Source organism: Typopeltis vanoorti, chromosome 3 (assembly GCF_054136105.1).
Source record: "Typopeltis vanoorti isolate ZY-2024b chromosome 3, IOZ_Tvanoo_1.0, whole genome shotgun sequence".
NCBI classification, from domain to species: domain Eukaryota; kingdom Metazoa; phylum Arthropoda; class Arachnida; order Uropygi; family Thelyphonidae; genus Typopeltis; species Typopeltis vanoorti.
The window spans coordinates 115530084-115551019 of NC_143551.1; the positions used below are offsets into that span (position 1 = coordinate 115530084).

Below are 20936 nucleotides of genomic sequence, written 5' to 3' on the forward strand. Positions count from 1 at the left end.
CTCGACCAACCAGGCCAGCGTATTCAATTAACTAATCGATGTAGCTTAAACTTTATGCTTTCGTACTGAATTATAGTAAAGTTTTATCCAAAATTTTATTGAAATCTCCTCGAATAAGTTATGCTCTGATACTAAATAACTAAATAGCAAATACGAATTCCACATAGGAAATCTAAATCCGATTTTTACAAAATCGGGCATCCACGATAAGCCCTTTATCGAACTGCGAAAAATCGTTCGTTTTTGCCATTATGATTAACACCACTCGATAAATTCTTAAATAGTTGCTTAGAGCACATAGTGATGCACGTGACCAAGAATTTTGCATATATGCTGAGTAAGTGATGTTTACGTATATCTGCAATAAAGGTTTCTAATTCAGTGGCCTCTAAGTGTTTTACTTTTTTTCTTAATCCTCCTCTTCTACCTTTTACGGTGTCGAAGTTGTTGTTTTTTTGTTTTTTTTAACAACCACAACCGTCTCGTGGATAAGGTGCCCTACGCCTCCGGGTGTGTCCTATGCCTGTAGATGCGTGTGCTCACGGGGGCGGTTTACCTGTTCTGGAGGAAGAAAACCCAAGTTTCCGGGTGGGAAAAAAAAAAAACCTACCTCTGTATGAGACCGGCTAACTCACCTTTCGTCGAAAGAGACCAGGTTCCTCACGTCACTGAATCGGACTTCAGGTCTTTCCGACCAAAGGGCATCGTCTATACCAGGGGTCGGCAACCTGCGGCTCCGGAGCCGCATACAGCTCTTTGAATGAATAATTGCGGCTCTTTTCGTTATTAAACGATCTATCTAAACATAGAAGTAAAAAGAAATTTTTTGTAGGTCAAATGACCCCTAACCATATGTCGATACTCAAAAAACGTCAGTTTACATTGGGCGCGATCAGTCAGGCAGAGCGCTATGCGAGCGCTACTTTGTAGCGAAAATTAATCGCTACAAATTAAATTAATTTGTAGCAAATGGCGATCGCTAGGATCGAGCAGTTGGCTCGGACACATTTATGACGTCACGCTAGGCTAGCACATGTAGCGCTTGCCTGCCTGAACGCGCCCATTGTCTTCGCATATAGTGTAGGTGTGGTCTGTAAATCTGCTCACTTTGTTAAAATAAGTAAAGGTTTTGTAGTGGACGTTGCAGTGCTTTCATTTACTAGTGACTGTGTTAGGTAACGTGAATATTGTAACATTAAATGAAATATTAACAAAATAAAAATATTTTTATAGTATGTATTTAAAATGTCAGTAAAAAAGAGAAAGATAGAACAAGAAAATCGGGAATTTAAAAGTGAATGGACCGAAACTTACGCATTTGTAGCAAGTACAGCAGGATTTCCAATGTATTTAATATGCCATGAAAAGCTTTCAAACAATAAAAAATCAAATATACAAAGACATTTTTAAATAAACACGATACATTTAACAAAGCACGGGGAGATGGGAAAAAAAAAAAAAAAAAGGCAGTAGAAGAGTTGCAACGCAAAGTAAACCAAACTAAATGTTCATTTTCCAAATGGATAAAAGAATCAAGAAATACAACTATTGCTAGTTTTGTCGTCGTTCAAGAAGTTGTAAAACGAGGAAAACCTTTTACGGAAGGCGAATATGGGAAAGAATGTTTTATTAAAAAGTCCGAATATCTTTTCTGCGATTTTAAAAACAAAGCGGAAATAATTACAAAAATAAAAGACATGCCATTATCTTCTAAGATTGTAAGGGACAGAACTATACGAATGGCAGAAGATATAACAAATCAGCAGGTTACAGATCTAAATTCAACACCAGGATTCTTCATTGCCTGTGACGAATCATGTGATGTGGATGACATTGCACAGATTGTACTTATTTGTAGATACATAAACTCTCAAGAACCTCAGGAAGAATTACTCGATATACTGCCACTTACAGGACAAACTCGTGGAGAAGACATTGAATCTGCTGTTACCACTTGCTTGAAAAGTAAGGGTATTAATATTAGCAAAATATCTATTGCGACCGATGGGGGGCCGAGCATGAAAGGTACAAAAAAAGGTTTTGTTTCTTTATTTAAAAAACAAATTTTGCATGACGTGTTTTCCTTTCACTGCATAATCCATCAAGAGATACTTTGCGCACAAACTTTTCCAAAAGAGATAACAGTCGTGATGGATTTGGTTGTAGAAATTGTTAACAAAATAATGGCAATACCGCTACATCATCGGAAATTTTGTGACTTCTTAAAGAAATCAATTGCGAATATTCGGATCTTCTTTTGCATAACAGAATAAGAAGGATAATCCAGAGGTGCGGTGTTGATGCGATTTGCCACCTGCCTTGGAGAGGTTAAGTTGTTTCTAAGACAAAAGGACCTTGAATATGCACAGTTAGAAGATACTCATTGGTTACAAAAATTCTACTTTATGGTGGATATGATTTCCCATTTAAACGCACTAAATAAGAAACTACAGGGAAAGGGAAATACAGCAGTTTTGCTTTTAGAAGTGATTTCGTTTGAACAAAAATTATATTTGTTTGCGACAGACTTAGAGAAAGGCACATTATTACATTTTCCTACGTTGAAGAAATATCAACAAGAACAAGTGATAATTCCATAAATTTAACCTTTTTCAAAGAAATTGTGGTAAATTGCGATCTGAATTAATGGGAGATTTGAGGAGTTCAGAAAGAACAAGGCAACTATGTCATTTTTATTGCGACCGCTTGAAATTAATCCTCCCAAATTAAATTTTTCACCTTTTGCTGGAATTGATGAGGCTGCATTTCAATTTGAGTTAGAGGACCTGAAAACCAAGGATTTGTGGAATTCAAAATTTAGAAATCTTAAAGACAAATGGTCTGAAATAGAAGATCTTAAAAAGCAAGATCAGATTGTATTTGACACGTGGAATTGTTTACCGGACACTTACATTCAGTTAAAAATGCATTTGGACATCTATCGATTTTCTGATCGACATATTTCTGTGAGCAAATATTTTCTAATATGAATTTTATTAAAAGTAAGTTGAGAAACCAACTAAACAACGCAAGTCCTTCGTCATGTTTGAAAATGAAAATTACGGCGTATTCGCCGCATATTGAGAAACTATCCGAGGAAGTTCGACTGCAAAAGTCGCACTAAGAAGATATTTTAAATTTAAAAAATTAAAGAAATAGGTATGTTATTGGATTTTATACATATGCTTTTGTAACGAGAAGGAAATCTTTGTTTTATTATTTAATATTTTAAAATTTCATATACTTTCATGTGACATGTCACCCCTGTGTTTTATAAGTATGACAACGTGTTACTGTAAAAAAAAAAAAAAAAAAAACGTGCGGCTCCCTAATTTTTTTTAACAGATATAATTTTAAAAATGGCTCTTCACTCCAAAACGGTTGCCGATCCCGTCTATACCGACTGAGCTACGGACATTCTATGTGTAGTACTACGTAGCTTTATTTATGATGAAGAAAGTACTGCGGAGTAATATTAAGTAAGAAATCAGAGATAATCATTGCAAAATTCCCACTACACACTGACAATATTTTATCTTGACAATGACACCGACTACTATTGTTTACATGCGTAAACCAACGATTCCTTCACCGCCGCTCCTGGGAATCTTAGGAACTCTTTTATATTACTGCACTTCCTTAGCGTAACCTATAATTGTAATAAAGTAAGACTACCTAGTTGCAAAGACGTGCTCAAACAGATCCAAAAATACGACATCCTCAAATAGCCTATAATACGATGGTGTGCTGAAAAGTGATAATCATCATGAAGAAATTGAGATAGAACCATGTAACTTACACATTATTTTACATATTCCCCACGAAGTGTTATATATTTGTTACAACGCTGCTGCATCATTTGTAATCCTCTGAGAAAAAAGTCTTTTCTTTCCCTTGTTGCACAAACCAGGTTCTCAACTGCAGATATGACTTCATCATCTGTGGTAAATTTTGTTCCTTTCAAGTGTTTCTTTTAATTTGGGAATAGGAAATAGTCAGATGGGACCAGGTCTAGCGAATAGAGTGGGCGAGGCAAACATTGAAAGCCCAAACATTGAAAGATCCATTCTGTTGGATTTCATGAGCAGTGTAAGCAGGTGCGTTGTCCAGCAAAAGCAACACGCCTCTGCTCAGCTTCCCACGGCTTTCAACTGACCGCATGTCTAGATGTTGGTGGATAATGACCCCAACTCGTTCCCTGGATATCCCTAGAGTCTTTGCAATGTTTTTGGCTGGTATTCGTCTATCATCAAGAATCATGGCATGCACTGCATCAATGTTTTCGGGTATGATCGCTGTGAAGGTCTTCCTGACCTGGGGGTCATCTGGCAACTGTTGGATATGATGGGGCACAGTCCCCTAAAATCTCTCATAATCTCTCCTTGATGAATCTCAGTTGCTGACTTTTCTTGCAGCATGATTTATTTATTTATTCGTATGGTATGAATAACAAAGCATTCAGTACAATACACTGTCATTTTAAAACATATAAAATTAAAAGTCATTTTAAAAACCAATAAAATTAAAAGGTTACATCCATATTGGTCAAATGGTTCATAGCTTCGGGTGTAGCACTTGAAAAGTCCAATTTGTCTCCTGAATATGCTCTAAGATAACATTGGGTCACAATATGGTCCACAGTTAGTCTTTGAACTCCACAATCGCAATGTGGGGATGGTCGTTTACCCCATTTTAAAAGCAAATCCGCACATACACCATGACCAGTTCGTATTCTGTTAAGCTGAGTCCAGGATTTTCGTGGGAGGTGTGAGCAAGCATCAAAACTTTCTTGTAATTTGTTGAGAGAAAATTTTGTTATATCATCTGTCTGGCTCTCTCACTGTTCTTGTCACTTTTGCGTCAGGTCGAAGTTAGATTGTAGTAGTTGGGCTAATTGTAGTGGTGGATATCTCGATCGTCGTACACTTAAGTCTGGGAGATCTAAGTGTATTGGTAGGGCTGTGTTCTTCAAGATTTTCTTCTACTCCTTTAAGAGAGCTTTAGTCCTGCGCAGACTTGGTGGAACAATGTTGCTAAGAGCTGGAAGCCAGTGTGTGGGCGTTGATTTAATTGTGCCAGAAATCAGTCTCATTGTATTGTTTAGTTGGTTATCAACAAGTTTAACATGTGTGCAATTTAGCCACACTGGCGAGCAATATTCGGCAACAGAAAAAACTAGACCGAGAGCTGTAATCCGTAGATTATCGGCTGTTGCTCCCCATGTCATGCCTATTAGTTTTTGTATTATGTTGTTACGTGTTCTTAACTCAGCAGAAACGCTTGTTAGGTGTTGCTTGTAAGAGAGCGTGCGGTCCAGGGTCACGCCCAAGTATTTTGCAAACTTATTGTGTAGTAGTAAACATCCTTCAAAGCAGATATGCACAGTGACATCTACCATGTGATTATTAAGGTGAACGCTTGATACTTCTGTTTTGTCTGGATTGAGCTGGGGCCTCCATTTTTTGTAATATCACCTGTTGTTTTCAGATCTTGTGTAAGTACCTCTTCAGTCTGACTCTGGTTTTTGTGTCGAATGGCAATTACAGTGTCATCAGCATAACAGAACTTGCGTGAGATGGTAGCGGGCAAGTCATATGTGTACAGGTTATAAAGTAAGGGCGCCAATACTGACCCTTGTGGAAGAACATTATTAAGTTTTCGTTGTCGGGACATTTTATTTCCTAATAGAACTTGGAAGAAACGTTCTGTGAACATGGAGGAAATTAAGAGCGCAGTCCGTTTACATGGGACAATACTAAGAAATTTGTATATAAGACCTTCATGCCATACTGTATCATAGGCTGCTGTTAGGTCCAAGAGAGCTGATGTTTTTTTCTTGCTTCTATGTATGATTTAAAGTGAGCACTTGATCACAGCAACCATGTTTTTCTCCAAAACCAGTTTATTCAATCGGGACATGCTGCATGATTGGTATGGACAATCTGTTGTACAGAAGGCGTTCTAACATTTTATAGGTGCAACTCAATAAAGCAATAGGTCTGTAACTTTTTGCCTCCTTGGGAGATTTTCCAGGTTTAAGAATAGCAACTATTTTTGACTTCTTAAACTGGCTGGGTAGTCGGCCAGTCAATAATATATCAGAAAAGAATTCACAAAGCCATTTTATAGTATTTGGCCCGCTATTAATCAGAAATTCAGAATGGACACTGTCGAAGCCTGGGCCTTGCCTGCTTTTATATCTTTTATGACAGCTTTTACTTCGTCTATAGTGAAGATTGAGGCATACTGTGAGAAAGCAGGGGGCATTTGTTTTTAAAGCTAAGTTCCTTCTTAACTTTCTTGGTCTGTTCATGGTCCCTAGGTGCCCTTGACATATTAACGATTTGATGAGCTATTTTCTCAGGGGAGATAGTTGTGCTTTTTCTTTTAGGTAGATTAGTTGTGGATAGCTGTTGGAGAAGATTCCAAGCTTTTCTACTTGATTGTTTGAAGTCAAGGTTTTCAACCGTATCAATCCATTTTGTTTTTCGAGATGAGTTCAGGCTATGTAGTAATTCATCTGCTATTTCAGGATCTTCACTTTTGAGGAACTCTATACAGATTTTCACTTTCTTCATTCCATCCGGGGACATAATCTTTTCTGTAACTAGGGATATATTTTTTGGCAGTTGATATGATCGCTCCTACAAATCTCTTGTACTCCGCAACTCTAGCAGGTATCCAATGAACACATTTATCCAATTCATTTGCAAAATTTCTCCAATTTGCTTTTTTAAAATTCCAACGCGGTCGTGGGAAGGATCTTGCTATAGGTAGTGTCATATCCATTTCTAGTAACACCGGTCGATGTTTGATGAAACATGGGGATTAAAGGGTTTTAAGATATGTTATTTCTTGTCGTTTATATCAGTTGCTTTAATATTAGTTTTGTTCTAGGTATTTATCAGAACAATTAACTGCTTTTCCACTCACCTCCCCCTCGTAAAAGGATATCTGAGGATTTCGTAATAAAAGGCAATAAATATGCATTCTCCTTTCGGTGTGCAGATTTTCTGCACACTGAAAGGAGAATGCTTAGTTCCAAGGTAAGAAGGTACGGGGGGGGGGGGGATATCAGCAAGAACTTGAAGCTTCGGTTTTGTAAGGGTGGAGGGGAAGAGAAACTGCAGATTACTTTGAGTACGAATCTCACATAAGACAATGATTAAATAACTTCCGTTCAATATTTTTTACAAAAAATATTCATTACATAATAAATAGTACTTAATATTCATTATATAATTTTCCTGGCTGGCAGAGTGGATAGCATACTGACAGCGTATCCCCCCCTCTCCAACCAACAGACCGTGGGATCGAATCCCACGGTACACAGATCTTATGAAAATCTAAGTGGGAAACGATTTTCATCAGCTGGTGTGAGATCATCATCCAGCTTCTTGGGGGCCTAAAACGTCTGGAAAAAAGTACCATTTGGTCTCTAGAAAAGAGTTTCTGGATTATCTAAACTTTAGTCCAGCTACAGTATTCTAATATATTATATATAGGTCTTCAACTTTCTGCATTCACATAATAATTGCTAAATGTGATTAATTATTAAAGCATTATTTAGCGGTTTTGCATAAGTTAATTACTTATTGAGGGTTCACGTGCTTACTTATGAAGGTTTAATAAAATTCATTAAATATAAGACAAATATGAAATTACAAAAATACTTGAAAACAAAGGGAGTAATAGATTCTGTGCTTAACTCTAACCTAGCACAAAAAAGGGGGGGGGGGAGTGGAGGTTAAACGTTTACATTAGGCTAAACCCAATACCAATTGATGGAAGTGAAATTAGGATAAGCAAAAGACATAAACCGCTGAACAAGTTAAATTTATATGACAAAAGTAAAAAATATATCTGTTTGATCATAAATAATTAAACCAAAAACCAGTAATCTAATAAATAAATAAAAAAAAGATAAAACACAGCTGGAAGAAACATTAAAATAATGTGAACAGAAAGGCTGCTAATCACCAGTCAGGAAAAAATGGAACTAGTTCGCTTAAAGAGAAAAGCTGATAGTTTTTGAGCCGAACATAATGGCCTAAATCCTTGAAATGTGAATGCCGATGAACATTAAACTTAATAAGTTGTTGCTTGGGGAATTACTTTGTGCTCCTTCATATATTCCTTATATCCACAACAGTGTATATCGCCTTGGAGTTATATCATACGTATATAGTTCAAAATATTCGAAACGGTAATCTCTTTCGCGAGCGCGCGAACGCTCATAGGAAGGGTGCATCTGTTGTTTGTAAAAGAATATTTGTATGCGAATGTGACGTCAGCAGCACACAGAAATAAAAAATAAATAAATAAAATAACCTTACAAGTACGATTAGCTGCTTTGACAATATACGACGTATATTTAAGCATGCACTTTCCCAATGTACGTCACAAGGACATACTGAAAACCGGTCTCTAGCTTGCTTGAAACACGTACATGGCAAATCTGCACCACTACTTTACACACACACACCTGATCATTCTACACTGAATAATAACGATAATAATGCCTCCAAAATAAAATTCACTGCTAAAGAAAAACATTCTGATTGAATGACATCTAGTAAAAAATCAGGAGTGGGTACATACAGAGATTTCGTCTCTAGCGCGCTGAACTTTGCATGCATCATTATGATGTCCCTAAACAAATTACAGAATTAGTTACAACTGTTGATGATTAAAAATAAAAAAATAAAAAACTGAGATATCGTTTAACGATAAAATTTTTCAGTCTCTACAACAAAACTGGAAAACTTTTTTTTCCAGTGAACAAATCTGCACCTGTGCCTTCTGCCATTATGTTATTACTAAGCATGGAATTATTACACATCTATTACCTTGAAGAAGTTTCTATAGTTGTGGAATATGGAGCTAGCTATACAGAAAACTCCCTGGACTGGAGTCACAAGAATGGGGTTGAACTTCTAACCAGTGGTGTAGCTAGAGCTTTTGCCGCCTGGGGCGGTCCCTGAGTTTGCCCCTCTTTCAATACACACCAAAATTCTGTTAATTTTGGTTAATTGATTAATTCTGTTAGCAAAATCGTCGATTTTGCTAACAGAATTAATCAATTTTATTTAGAAAAACTCCTCTCACAACTAGCAACACTTACAGCAACTGTGAGGAAAATTCGCAGTAGTATTACAATATTTGGAAATAAGTTCTCAAGACTGTATTTTAGAATTAACTGCAAAGGTTCAAAAAGATTTAAAGTGCCACCCCCTCCGCTAGCTACGCCTCTGCTTCCTAACTAGTTACGAAACTTCCAACGTTCCCCTAAAAAAAATTCCCTAAATCTCCTTTTTTCATTTCCTGTCCTCAACAATATTATAAAATATGGAATTTAAAGGTATTTCAACATACACATTTCTTGTACAACAACACTGAACGTATTGAGCATGCTCAGCTTTGTGATCTACCAAGTGTAGTCACTAGAGTGCAGTGATTGGATTAGCATGAGGTCACTGACATAGAAAAGGAAATTTAACCGCGAACTTTCGAATATACAATTAATAACATTTTGACATACTAAAAATTTGAAACAGGTCAGCTGGTAGCAGGTACATTTTGAGGTTACGGATACTGCAATGTACTTTTATAAAAGTGAAAATATGAGGGCGGAAAACTAGAGTAATAAAAAAGGCAATTCCAGTCGGTTCAGTAGAAATACTATACGTTATATGTGCAGATAACAATCATTAAATCAGCTCAATGAGGAAGAATGCTGCAATGAAATAAGAATGTGAAAGAAACACTCCAATGTTTTTGAGGAATAGTGGCTCAAAGGGCAGGCCAAAACTTGTAGATATAACTTTTCTGAGAGAAAGAACAATCCGTATATGAAGTAAATAGGTAGAATATCGCATACAGTGATTTTTCATTCCCTCCCAGCAACAAGCTGTCAGTAGTGCCTTTAGAATGTTTATAAATCCCTGCTAACATCCTGATCAATAATCAATTTACTTGTATACTTTTCTTCAACTGAAATATGTGGGGATTTTTTGTTTGTTTCACTGGAAATAAACTTTTAAAAACATAATACAAAAAAAAATGGCCAACAAATCTTATCAATGCTTACTTGTAATAAACCAGCAGGTTTCTTGTTTTAATCCGAATGTGGGGGGGAAAAAAAAACCGTCTAATTCTTTTTTTTTTTTTTTTTTTTTTTTAACAGGAAGACACATGTTCATATTACATGTACATATGTCCATGCCCTACAGTAATAGTTTTCTATGAAATTTCTAGCAAAACAATGAACGCCATTTATTCCAACTTATTGAATGGCCATATTTTACGAAAGTATGCCCGTTAGTATTACAAACGCGTGCACGGCAGTAAGCACGTCCTTCATTTTTCATTCTTCCGGTAATTCGATAGGCCGATCGTACAACGTGCACTGTCTACGACAGCTGTGACCGCCAATCTGACGCTAACAGCAGGAACAGTCAACTTTAAATACCCTCCTCTTAGGAAACGGAATAAGTTCAGTATTCGAAAATCGGCCAGGCCAAGCGCATGCTCAGAAATGGCAGGAGCACATTTTTATTCTTCCTTCCGTTAAAAAAAAAAAAAAAAAAAAAAAATGAATGATATCTTTTCAAACTCATAAAATCAAAACAAAAACACTGTCTGTATATTTACTTCCCCACCCACACTTTTCAATGTTAACAAATTAATTTAATAATTTTTGTTTTGTTATTCTTAAGCATTACCGTCTACTCAAAAAAGTGAAGAAAATATTAGGAATATAAGATTAAAAATTAAATACACTAATAAAAACAAAACGTACTCTCTGAAAGAAGAAATTATAATAGGATATTTCTGTTATGGATTATGTTAACCGATATTATTATTATTCAAGACCTCCATGGAGTTGTGAGACTCATCGTGGGAGGTCTCCGCATTTGAAAGCAAAAAATTCAATAACGTATCAAATTCAAACAATATCACTTATCCTTTTAAGATCATTCAAAGGTTACGTATAAAATTGCTGAACAAAATTACTTCCAGGATGTAATTCTGTTCATCTAATTCCAGGAAGCTGTTCCATTGAATGTGTTTCTCTGACCAGCTATTATGTACGGCGTAAAATCCTTTACTCCCTATGTATTGAGAGTAAACTCTTATATGATTGTCTCATAGTAAAATCATATTTTACTATGAGATTGTTTCATACAAAATTAGGGAGTGATTTTACTCTTTATGAGGCAGTAAAATCTCTGCCTCTGTATGAGACACGAGTTTAATTATTATTATTATACGTGCATCTCCATGGAGTCAGTAGACTCATCGCGGGAGACCCAAACTATCCATACAATATCTATCATATCTCTTCTTAAACTCAAGACGAAGCACTCACAATGGGTCAGGCAACGCATTCCATTCTCTTGTTCTTTCTATTACTACTATTCCATCGCTGAAATATTTCCCCTGCATCAATCTTATAAAAACCTTTTAGTAACTTAAATGTTTCAATCATATCCCCCCCCCCCTTCTCCGCCTATCAACCAACTTATGTAAGCCACAAACTCCCAATCTATCAATGTAGGGAGCATTCCTTACGCCACTCACCACTTGGTCACTCGCCTCTGAATCTTTTCTACCACATCCTCATCTCCAAGGAATCCAGGTGACCAGATCTGAGCACAGTAATCCCAGATGTGAAGGTATCAACGCCTTATAAAGAGGAATAATAATTTCTTTATCTCTGCATGTTGGTGCGTTCTTCAATAGCTAACAGGAGAGCAAATGAGCTATCTTGGATACCTTAGCAATACGCCCTCTGCATTTCAACTCTCTAATTACCATCACTCCCAAGTCCTCATCAATGATATGGATCTCTTGGAGTACAGTTCCATCAATGTAGTGCACAGCTTGTAAACTTTTAATTCCAAAATGCATTAACTTTACACTTTTTCCACATTGAACTGAAATCCATTATCTTTTGCCCATAGTGCCGGCTTATTTAAATAAATTATTTTAAATTAATTAATTAGGTTGAGAATTTGATTATTTTCTTTTTAAGAAAACGGATCCAAAAATGGCATTATGCTTGTTTTCGTCGCGATATTTGGCCATTCGCTTAGAAAAACCTCGATGTCCATACCTTCTAGGACGCGAAGGACTTTTCCCACTGAAGATGATTTAGCTAGTTTTATAGAGCGGTGGTGGCATGGTTTTTAATCCGGCAAATAGACAGGAGAACAAATACAGTTAATAGACGTAATGTTCTAGCTTTATAACCTTAACTACTTCGATCGTAATTAATTCCAAACCAAACTCGCCATAAATGTAAGTGTAATACAATTATGGCGAGTGAACATCCGACATGCTGTCACCAGTGACGGACTTCTCCTGTAGCGAAAGTATTTATTTCATGAATAAGCCCAAGACATTCGAGCTCGTCCATAATACAATTCGGTAAATAGAATTTTCCTCCAACACCGAAAGTATATTTCCATATCAAGGTTCCAGATTACTCAAATCAACAATCATTGGGAAGAAATCAAAAAATGATTTTTTATATAAACCTAAACCCTACCGATTAAAAAAACTCTTGATGAAAAAATCTCGGAATCTTCATGCGATGGCAACTTTAGTAATAATGGTAAATACAGTACATGAACGTGTTTCGTTTAGAATGACAAGACCATTTTATTATTTCCATTATAAGGAAAGCTTTCGGTCGTGTTATGCAACAGCGTAAAAAAAAAAAAAAAAAAAAAAAAGTGACGTAAATTTTTGAATACGAATCACTTTTCAATGGTACAATATGTCAACATGTTTAGCCTCTACTGTTATGATTAGTCGGCAAAACAGTACTCTATCACTGGTGGCTACCATTGCGATACCAGCAAATTTTATTTTTTCCGATTTCTGACATGACTGAAACAATATAAGAAGAGTAGTTTCAAATAACGAGTTATAAATGCCCGCAGTCATTAAACTTAAGTAAATGTCTTGATTTCGTTAATCGAATGTCAATTATAGTTAGATAAATACACTGGTTCAATACTATAGAATACGGAATATACAAATTTAATTAAAAATTAAATGCATAAATGCTGTATAAAAACAGTAACACGAAATGTTCATTTATACACCGTATTTGATTCTGAAAGAGTTTTTTTTTTCTTTCTTTCTTATTATATTCACAAAAAATCACAGTTTTGTATTCACAGAAATTAACGCAGATTTTTTCTTCTCCTCTTCATGCTTCACGGATATATTTACGGAGTCTAAATTTCGTGTTTCTGAATGAATGGAATGCTTTTCTCAAAGCAGAGAAGATGTTAATTATGACAAGCAATTTAAACATCGAGCCATATCAGACTGGGACGGGAATGTTGTGAAAACGTACAGTTTGACAAGAAAAAATAGGTTTGCGTTTAAGTGAAAGCAAAATAAAAAAAAAAAAACGATAGCAGCAGAACTAATTATCAACAGCGATATCGTAAATTAGTTCTGACTGAAATGTGGATATTAAAAGCAAAGTTTTTTTTTTATTATTAATTACTGAAGAGTAAATGTTTTGGCGGAAAAAAAATGTATAGCCGTAGGACACTGCATTGCATTTTCAGAACCTCACACCGTCTGATTTTTTTCTATTCACAAAATAAATACATAAATAAGAAAGTATTACGCATCACACTTTCAATCAAATTCAGGAAAGTATGACAGCCCTTCTGCATGTGCGCCTTAAAGAGAAAATGATTTCGCTGACTGTTCCTAAAACTAGAAAAGACGCTGGAATTCATGAACTAAGGAAAAGACCTAAGCATTTTTAACTCATTATTTAAGATGATTTTTACCACTTAAATTATGCATTACTGAGGAAATGCGTGCTAAAATTAAAATCATAAAGGCTAATTCATTCATAAAAGCAGAAATATTTTCTTATATTAAAAAAGTGTACATGTTAGGCCTGTTTTAAAACACGGGGATCTTAGTGTCTGAAACGATAAAGGAAAGATGAAGTCGCAAAGTCCAAAACGATATTGTCTTACGGTATTTGGTTTCCAAAACTGGTTTCAAATACACACCGTAAATAATTCAATTTCTAATTCGCTGAGAGTTTTATTTCAAAAAGCAATATTTTCATACCTTTCACGATCTGCAATTTTTTATTTCACTACTAAATAAATAAATCTTACGTGTCTACCTAACAGTATTGAACTGGGCATGTGTGCAAGTTAATGTGTGGCATTAAAATATGAATGCTTGTATTTGATTCAGTTTCTTCTAAAGTTGGTATAAAGTGCTTTGACTAGAGACGAGGGGGGGGGGGGGGGATGGAGAGAACACACAGAAGAGTATACCATGTGATGAGCGCACGTAGATGGCTGCTGTTGTGAGTGACTGATATATCAAAATGTTTAAGCACTTCTCTTGGCGCTAGGATGTATAAAATTCAAAGATTTTAATCTACCACCGATTAAAAAAAAAAAAAAAAACAGTTCCGAGTTCCAATAGTCGCAATTTTATTTTATTTTAATTAATTTTTTTAACCTTCCAAAAACACGTTTTCTACTTTGTTTTTCTTGTCTTGAAAACAGTCCAAGATATTGGGTGGGAACCTTCTATTTGCGTAAAAAAAAAAAATAAATAAATAAATAAACTTGTATGTATATATAAACACGACTCTGGCTGGACGGATTTTATTAAAATTTGGTAAATGTTTGGAGTCGATACTGAAATTTGTTGAATCATCTCAATTTAGGTTCTAATCGCAACCTTTTTTAATGGTAAAATTAAGAAGAAAAAAAAACATATTGCAAATAGGTCGCGAGTATTCTTCTAACCATATCTCCTTAACCCCTGCACGTGATGATAACTGTCAGTTGCATTGTATAAACATATGAAGAGTTCAGCACTTCATTTTGCGAATCTCTACGGCACATTGTTCAAAAGATGAAAAAACTGCTGCAAAAATTATAATTTTATATTAATGTTTCAAGGATACGTAATCGTTTGAATCATTTTCATAAATATATAAAAATCATTTAATAAAACTTTGATAAATAAAAATGTGAATTTAATGTGAATTTTATTTCCATGGAAAAATTTAAAAATAGCGAAATCATATTTCTTAAATTCCTTAAATAGCAAATTTTTGTATTATAGATATGTAAACAACAGAGGAAAGGAATGACATCCTCCTACACGAAGTTCCGGTCTTTTGTTAACAGCAAAATCGCCATCCTTTTCAAATAGAAAAACATAATTATTGTTGTCTGTGGAGTCAATTGCTAAAATAATATTTATTATTTCGCCACAATAAAATTATTATATTTTAATGTTAATGACACACGCTAGAGGTTGCAGAACCTACAGTACAGTGTGTGGGCAGTAGTAAGAGAAGAATCTATGAGTGTTCTTGAATACTAAGAGACTGCGGTCCTTGGAGTACACGTGACGAGGAAGACTATTCCAGAGAACAGAGGTAGATGGAAGGAGCAGGTTTGGCGGGTTTAAGGTTGGATTATGTACTTACGTATTAAAATGTTATTACGTATTAAAACAAGAGTATTTTCATACAGTCATCCACTCTTGGAGTGTGATATCCCTAATAATCCTAAATGGTTTCGAAGCATTGCCAATGCAGCTTCTATTGAGTGTATAGTTATATAGCTATCAATCTCAGGAAGGGTTCAAATGGAAAATATATTAATAAGGTTAGATAAATAAACAATAAATCTAGTGGGTGGATGATTATCCTGCTATAAACTATAGGGGTAACAGCGATTACTAATGAATGCATATATAATTCCATTCATGAGTAATATGAATCTTGAAAGATTAGCTCTGTCTGGAAATACAGCAATCCCCCGATTAATGAGTCCCCGATTAGTGCGTCATTTTTTTTCGATACTCAAATTCGATTAGTGCACCTATATAATCTTAAAAATAAATGTGACAATTTTGAAAATTGTCGATCTATACATTTTTTATGGCTAACTATTTTAAAAAATCACTCACCAGGATGAAATAATTTAGTTACCGATTTGAAACATTTTACAAAGTTATTTTTTAACGGCATACTACACTATTTCCATATACACTCTGTTCTAAATTTACCGCCAAAATTTATTTTCCTTACTTTTTTATTTTAAATTATTTTCCTAACGTTTAATCATGAGTAAAAGAATTAGTGAGCAAAAAATAGAAGTGTGAAAATGATTCGAAAAGTAATCTGATTAGAAGAAAAACTTGAAATAATAAAGAAAAATGAACAAGGCGAGTCCAGAGCAAAGATAGGACAAGAAGACAAAAATGGGTGAATCAACTGTACGAGCAATTTTAAGCAAAGATGCTGAATACAAAGAGAAAGGTAAGGTTGCTTCAAGTTCATCATGGATGCACTCAAAATCAAAGTATTATAATGATTGAATTAGAGAGACTTATTTTTACATGGATCGAAGATTGTAACCAAAAACGGATCCCGCTAAACACTGGCTTTATTAAATCAAAAGTCTCTTTATAACCTGGAAAGAAAGGGCTATCAAGATGGAAAAGAAGAAGAATTCCACGTTAGTGCTGGGTGATTTGAGCGTTTCAAAAAGATAAATAGCCTACATAATGTTCTAATCACGGCCAAGCTGCAAGTGTAGATAAGGAGATATCCAGAGATTTTGAAGAAAATTGGGTAAGAAGGGGACTAATTGTGATCAACAAATATTTAATGTCGATGAAACCGGCCTTTTTTTTGGAAGCGAATGCCTTCCAATACTTTTCTAGCCAAATCAGAGAAATCTCAGCCTGGTTATAAAGTCGAATGAAATTACTGCTAGCAATATGCGAGCCGTTTGGAAGCACATTCTTCCACATTGTGTAAATGATTTTAGAGCTTTTCAAATTAATCTAATTAATTAAATCTCATTCAGAGAAATTGGGTAATTCCGATCTACTAAATTTGGATGCACAACAGGAAGATCCTGAAGAATATGAAATTTTAATCACTGACAAGCCCAAAGAGGTTTCACAGAAATAATTTGAAAATAGTTTTCGTACCATCGAAGTTTTTAAGCAGCAATGCTTAGAGACTGATCCTGGTGAAGAGAGAACCAGTAAAATTTGCAGAAGTGGCAATAGGGCCATACCGTTAGTTCTATGAAAAAAAGAAACAGAATGGCCGCCAAACTACGTTAGCTCAATTCTTTGTTAAGAAGTAGAATAATAAATTTATATTCTGAATATGTTTTATGGTCTTTCAGCTTCATGATTATCCTTTAACTAGGCCCTGAGACATATCCTAATTCTTTTATAAAAAAAGAAGGGTCAAAAAAGAAATCTGAGGAACGAATTATACATTTTCCCATAGGTTATTATATTCGATTAGTGCGTTTTCGATTAATGCGCGGCTGCGCCTGTTTTAAAGAACGCATTAGGCGCATTAATCGAAGGATTGCTGTATTAGATAATTTATTTACGCCATTTTCTAATAGTAAAACATAATTATTGTTCCAAATTAGATTAGAAAATAACGATATGAAGAAATGCATTGCATTGGATTCATTCGATTTCACGCAATTACTGGCCACTTGTTCCATGAGTGTCAACAAGAACAAAAACACATTGTTTTTGTTCTTGTTGAGTCAGTCAAGTGTTACTGCTACCGAGTCTTCAACCTACATCTCTTTCTCGCACAATGAAAGCATTATGCGATATTTCCGCAATAATTGCAATACAGTACTTATAATAGAGTATGAGTAATCGATTATGATTCATTAATACGCTGTGTGGCGCCATCTCATGTCGCTTATCATTACTACTAAAATCTGTTTTTTTTTGTTTTTTTTTAAAGGATAGAAAGAGGTTTTTTTTTTTTTTAATTATTTCATTAAAGATGCAAACATCAAAAATAAAATAGCTTTAACCAGAAATAAATATTCCATATAATTTTCAATGGTAGTTTCAAATTATTTAAGGAGAAATTTTGCTGTAATCCGATATCTGGCATACTGACCTAAGAAAAAGTTACAGAGAGAATAAAAAGCTACCAATCCTTTTGGGATGAAGTATATTATAGTTCCGAAATATGAAGCAGAAGCCTCTAGACCATAGGTTCCCAAACTTTTTCGGGCCACCGCACACTTTGTAAGACATAAATTGTGTAACGCCGCTCCCCCCCCCCTATTATACGCACATATATACATGCTCTATTTCCTCATTGACATAGAAAATTGACATCTATTTCTATCTGACATGGTAAATTTTCAAATGATTAAATAATTGAAATAGAAAATTGATAAAAAAATTGATCGTGTAAGATGGGCATAAGATGAATTAAAATGCAATATTTAAATTTTAAATGATTATCTAATCGCAAAATCACGAAAATAATTAATTTTTAAATATATATTATTAATTTCTTCTATAAAGAGCTACCGACCCCTAGACTGCCCCCAAATGCTTCTGACCCCACTATAGCCCACCCCTAGAAGGCTTCAGTGCCCACTGGGGGGGGGGGGGGAGACAGTACCACCACTTTGGGAACCTATGCTCTAGACTGATGTAGAGGAAGTGCTGCACCTAAGAATTTCACTGAATACACCAACTTAACTTTTGTATCTGAATGATAAACAACTTTACCATTTCTGCTGATGCAGTGATAACAGCAATAACAGCAACTTAATGATCTTCTAGCTCATAATTCCGATTGCAAACAAAAGAAAATCTGAGAGATGGAGCAGTGTTTCTGATTATCAGGAAAGTAACACCAAGACTGGGTGTTTCAATGCATAGAGGAAGCTTTAACCTCTTCTTCTTCTTTCTTCTTTGAGTGCCATCTCCTCTCGGAGGTCAGCGACCACCTTGGCAAATTTTGAGCGATTCTCAGCTATTCTGAGCAGTCTCTCAGAGTTCATACCAGTCCACTGTCTGATATCTGCCAGCCAAGATTTTCTTCGTCTTCCTTGTCCTCTTCTTCCATTTATCTTCCCTTTTATAATCAATTGAAGTATCTTATATTTTTCATTACGAAGTAGGTGACCAAGCTATGCAGTTTTCCTTCTTTTTATGGTATCTAAAAGTTCACGTGATTACCCCTTTTGTTTCAGTACTTCCCGATTGGACGTTTTTGCTGTCCATGGGATTTTTAACATTCGTCTGTATAACCACATCTCAAAGGCTTCAAGTCTTTTTATTGATGTTGTCTTCAAGGTCCAAGTTTCTGCACCGTACAGCAGTACAGACCATACATAGCATTTAACCATGCGTACTCTAAGCTCTAAGTTTAAACTGTGGTTACACAGTGTTGATTTCATCAAGAGAAAATTTTTTCTTGCCATTTCAATTCTAACTTTAATTTCCATTTCTGGATTGCAATCTTCATTTAACCAGCATCCGAGATATTTAAACTTTGCCACTCTTTCTATTTGTTTCCAATTTAAAGAAAGTGCTAAATTAAGAATTGGTTTCTTACTTATGACCATGAATTTAGTTTTGGTGATATTTATTTTTAATCCCATTTTTTCACTCTCTGCATTTATTAGCTCCAAAAGATTTTGAAGATCCTGAATATTGTCAGCCAGAAGAGCTGTATCATCGGCATATCGATGTTACTGATGATTTCACCATTTACACTAATCCCTTCCTTTCTTCCTTCCAAGACTTTTTGAAATATGGCTTCTGAGTAGATGTTAAAAAGAAGAGGTGACAGCACACATCCTTGCCTTACTCCTCGTTTGATGTTAATGGAGTCTGTAATAATGTCATCAACTTGAACAGATGCCTTTTGGTTCCAATATAAGTTTTCAATGATCCTGATGTCTTTACCATCTAATCCAATTCTTTTTAATAGTACAATCATTTTAGCATGTTGGACTTTGTCAAATGCTTTCTCGAAGTCGATGAAGCAAACGAATATTACCTTGTTTTGGTCAATACATTTTTGAAATAAGATCTGAGAACAGAAAAGGGCCTCTCTTGTTCCCAAGCCGTTTCTAAAGCCGAATTGGGTATCACTGATGGTGTCTTCACATTTTCTGTATATTCTTTTTTGAATTATTTTCAGAAACATTTTGAGAACGTGACTCATTAGGCTGATCATTCTATAGTCATTACAAGTTTTCGCATTTACTTTTTTAGGTAGCATGATGAAGGTCGACTGTAACCAGTCTTGAGGGATTATGCCTGTATCATAGATCTTATTAAATAGCTTTACTAATATGTTAATGTTGTCACCTTCTAATAACTTTACTATTTCTGCCAGTATTCTATCTGGTCCTACGGCTTTACCATTTTTAGCTGAGTTCAATGCACATTCTACCTCTGATTTTAGAATGCATGGACCTTCCATATGTTCATAAGTATTTTCTGGGTTCTGTCTGTCATCAGTAAAGAGTTCTTCTATATATTTCACCCATTCTTGTATTTTGTCATCCTTTTTGGATATAATTTCTCCCTTTTTGTTTCGAAGGATACAGAATTGTTTTTTCTTATATATACCTGAGGTCTCTTTCATCTTTTTGTGTAGATTAAAATTGTCATGTTTTTCCTGTAGAATTTCTATTTCTTTACATTTTTCATTTATCCAGATTTCTTTTGCTTTTTTGATCTTGTGTTTAATAATTTTCTGAACCTCTGTATATTTTGTTGGATTATTATTTTTATATGATCTGCGTTGATCCATGAGAGAAAGAATTTCATCAGTCATCCAATCTTTCTTTTTTACTGCTTTATTAGGACATAAGGTATTGGTACATTTCTCTATGAAGACAGATTTCAATTTGTCCCACGATTCATCAACCCTCATGCTGTCATCATTCTTGATAAGTGCTAGCTCTTGACTCTAGCTCTTAACCTCATCACCTTGAAAAAATTTAAAAGTTGAGGTAGTTTGAATATCAAAGTAATTTGGCCTTTAAGTTGGTTTTTTTTTTTTAATTAAACTAAATTTTATTTTATTTATAACATGATAGTGA

The 20936-nt window shown here is 35.0% G+C and overlaps 1 protein-coding gene across 4 annotated transcripts in view; it reads right to left on the reverse strand.

The window, feature by feature from the left end:
• LOC150108490 (uncharacterized) overlaps positions 1 to 20936 on the reverse strand; it is a 385253-nt gene that overhangs the window by 233785 nt on the left and 130532 nt on the right. The window lies entirely within an intron of this gene.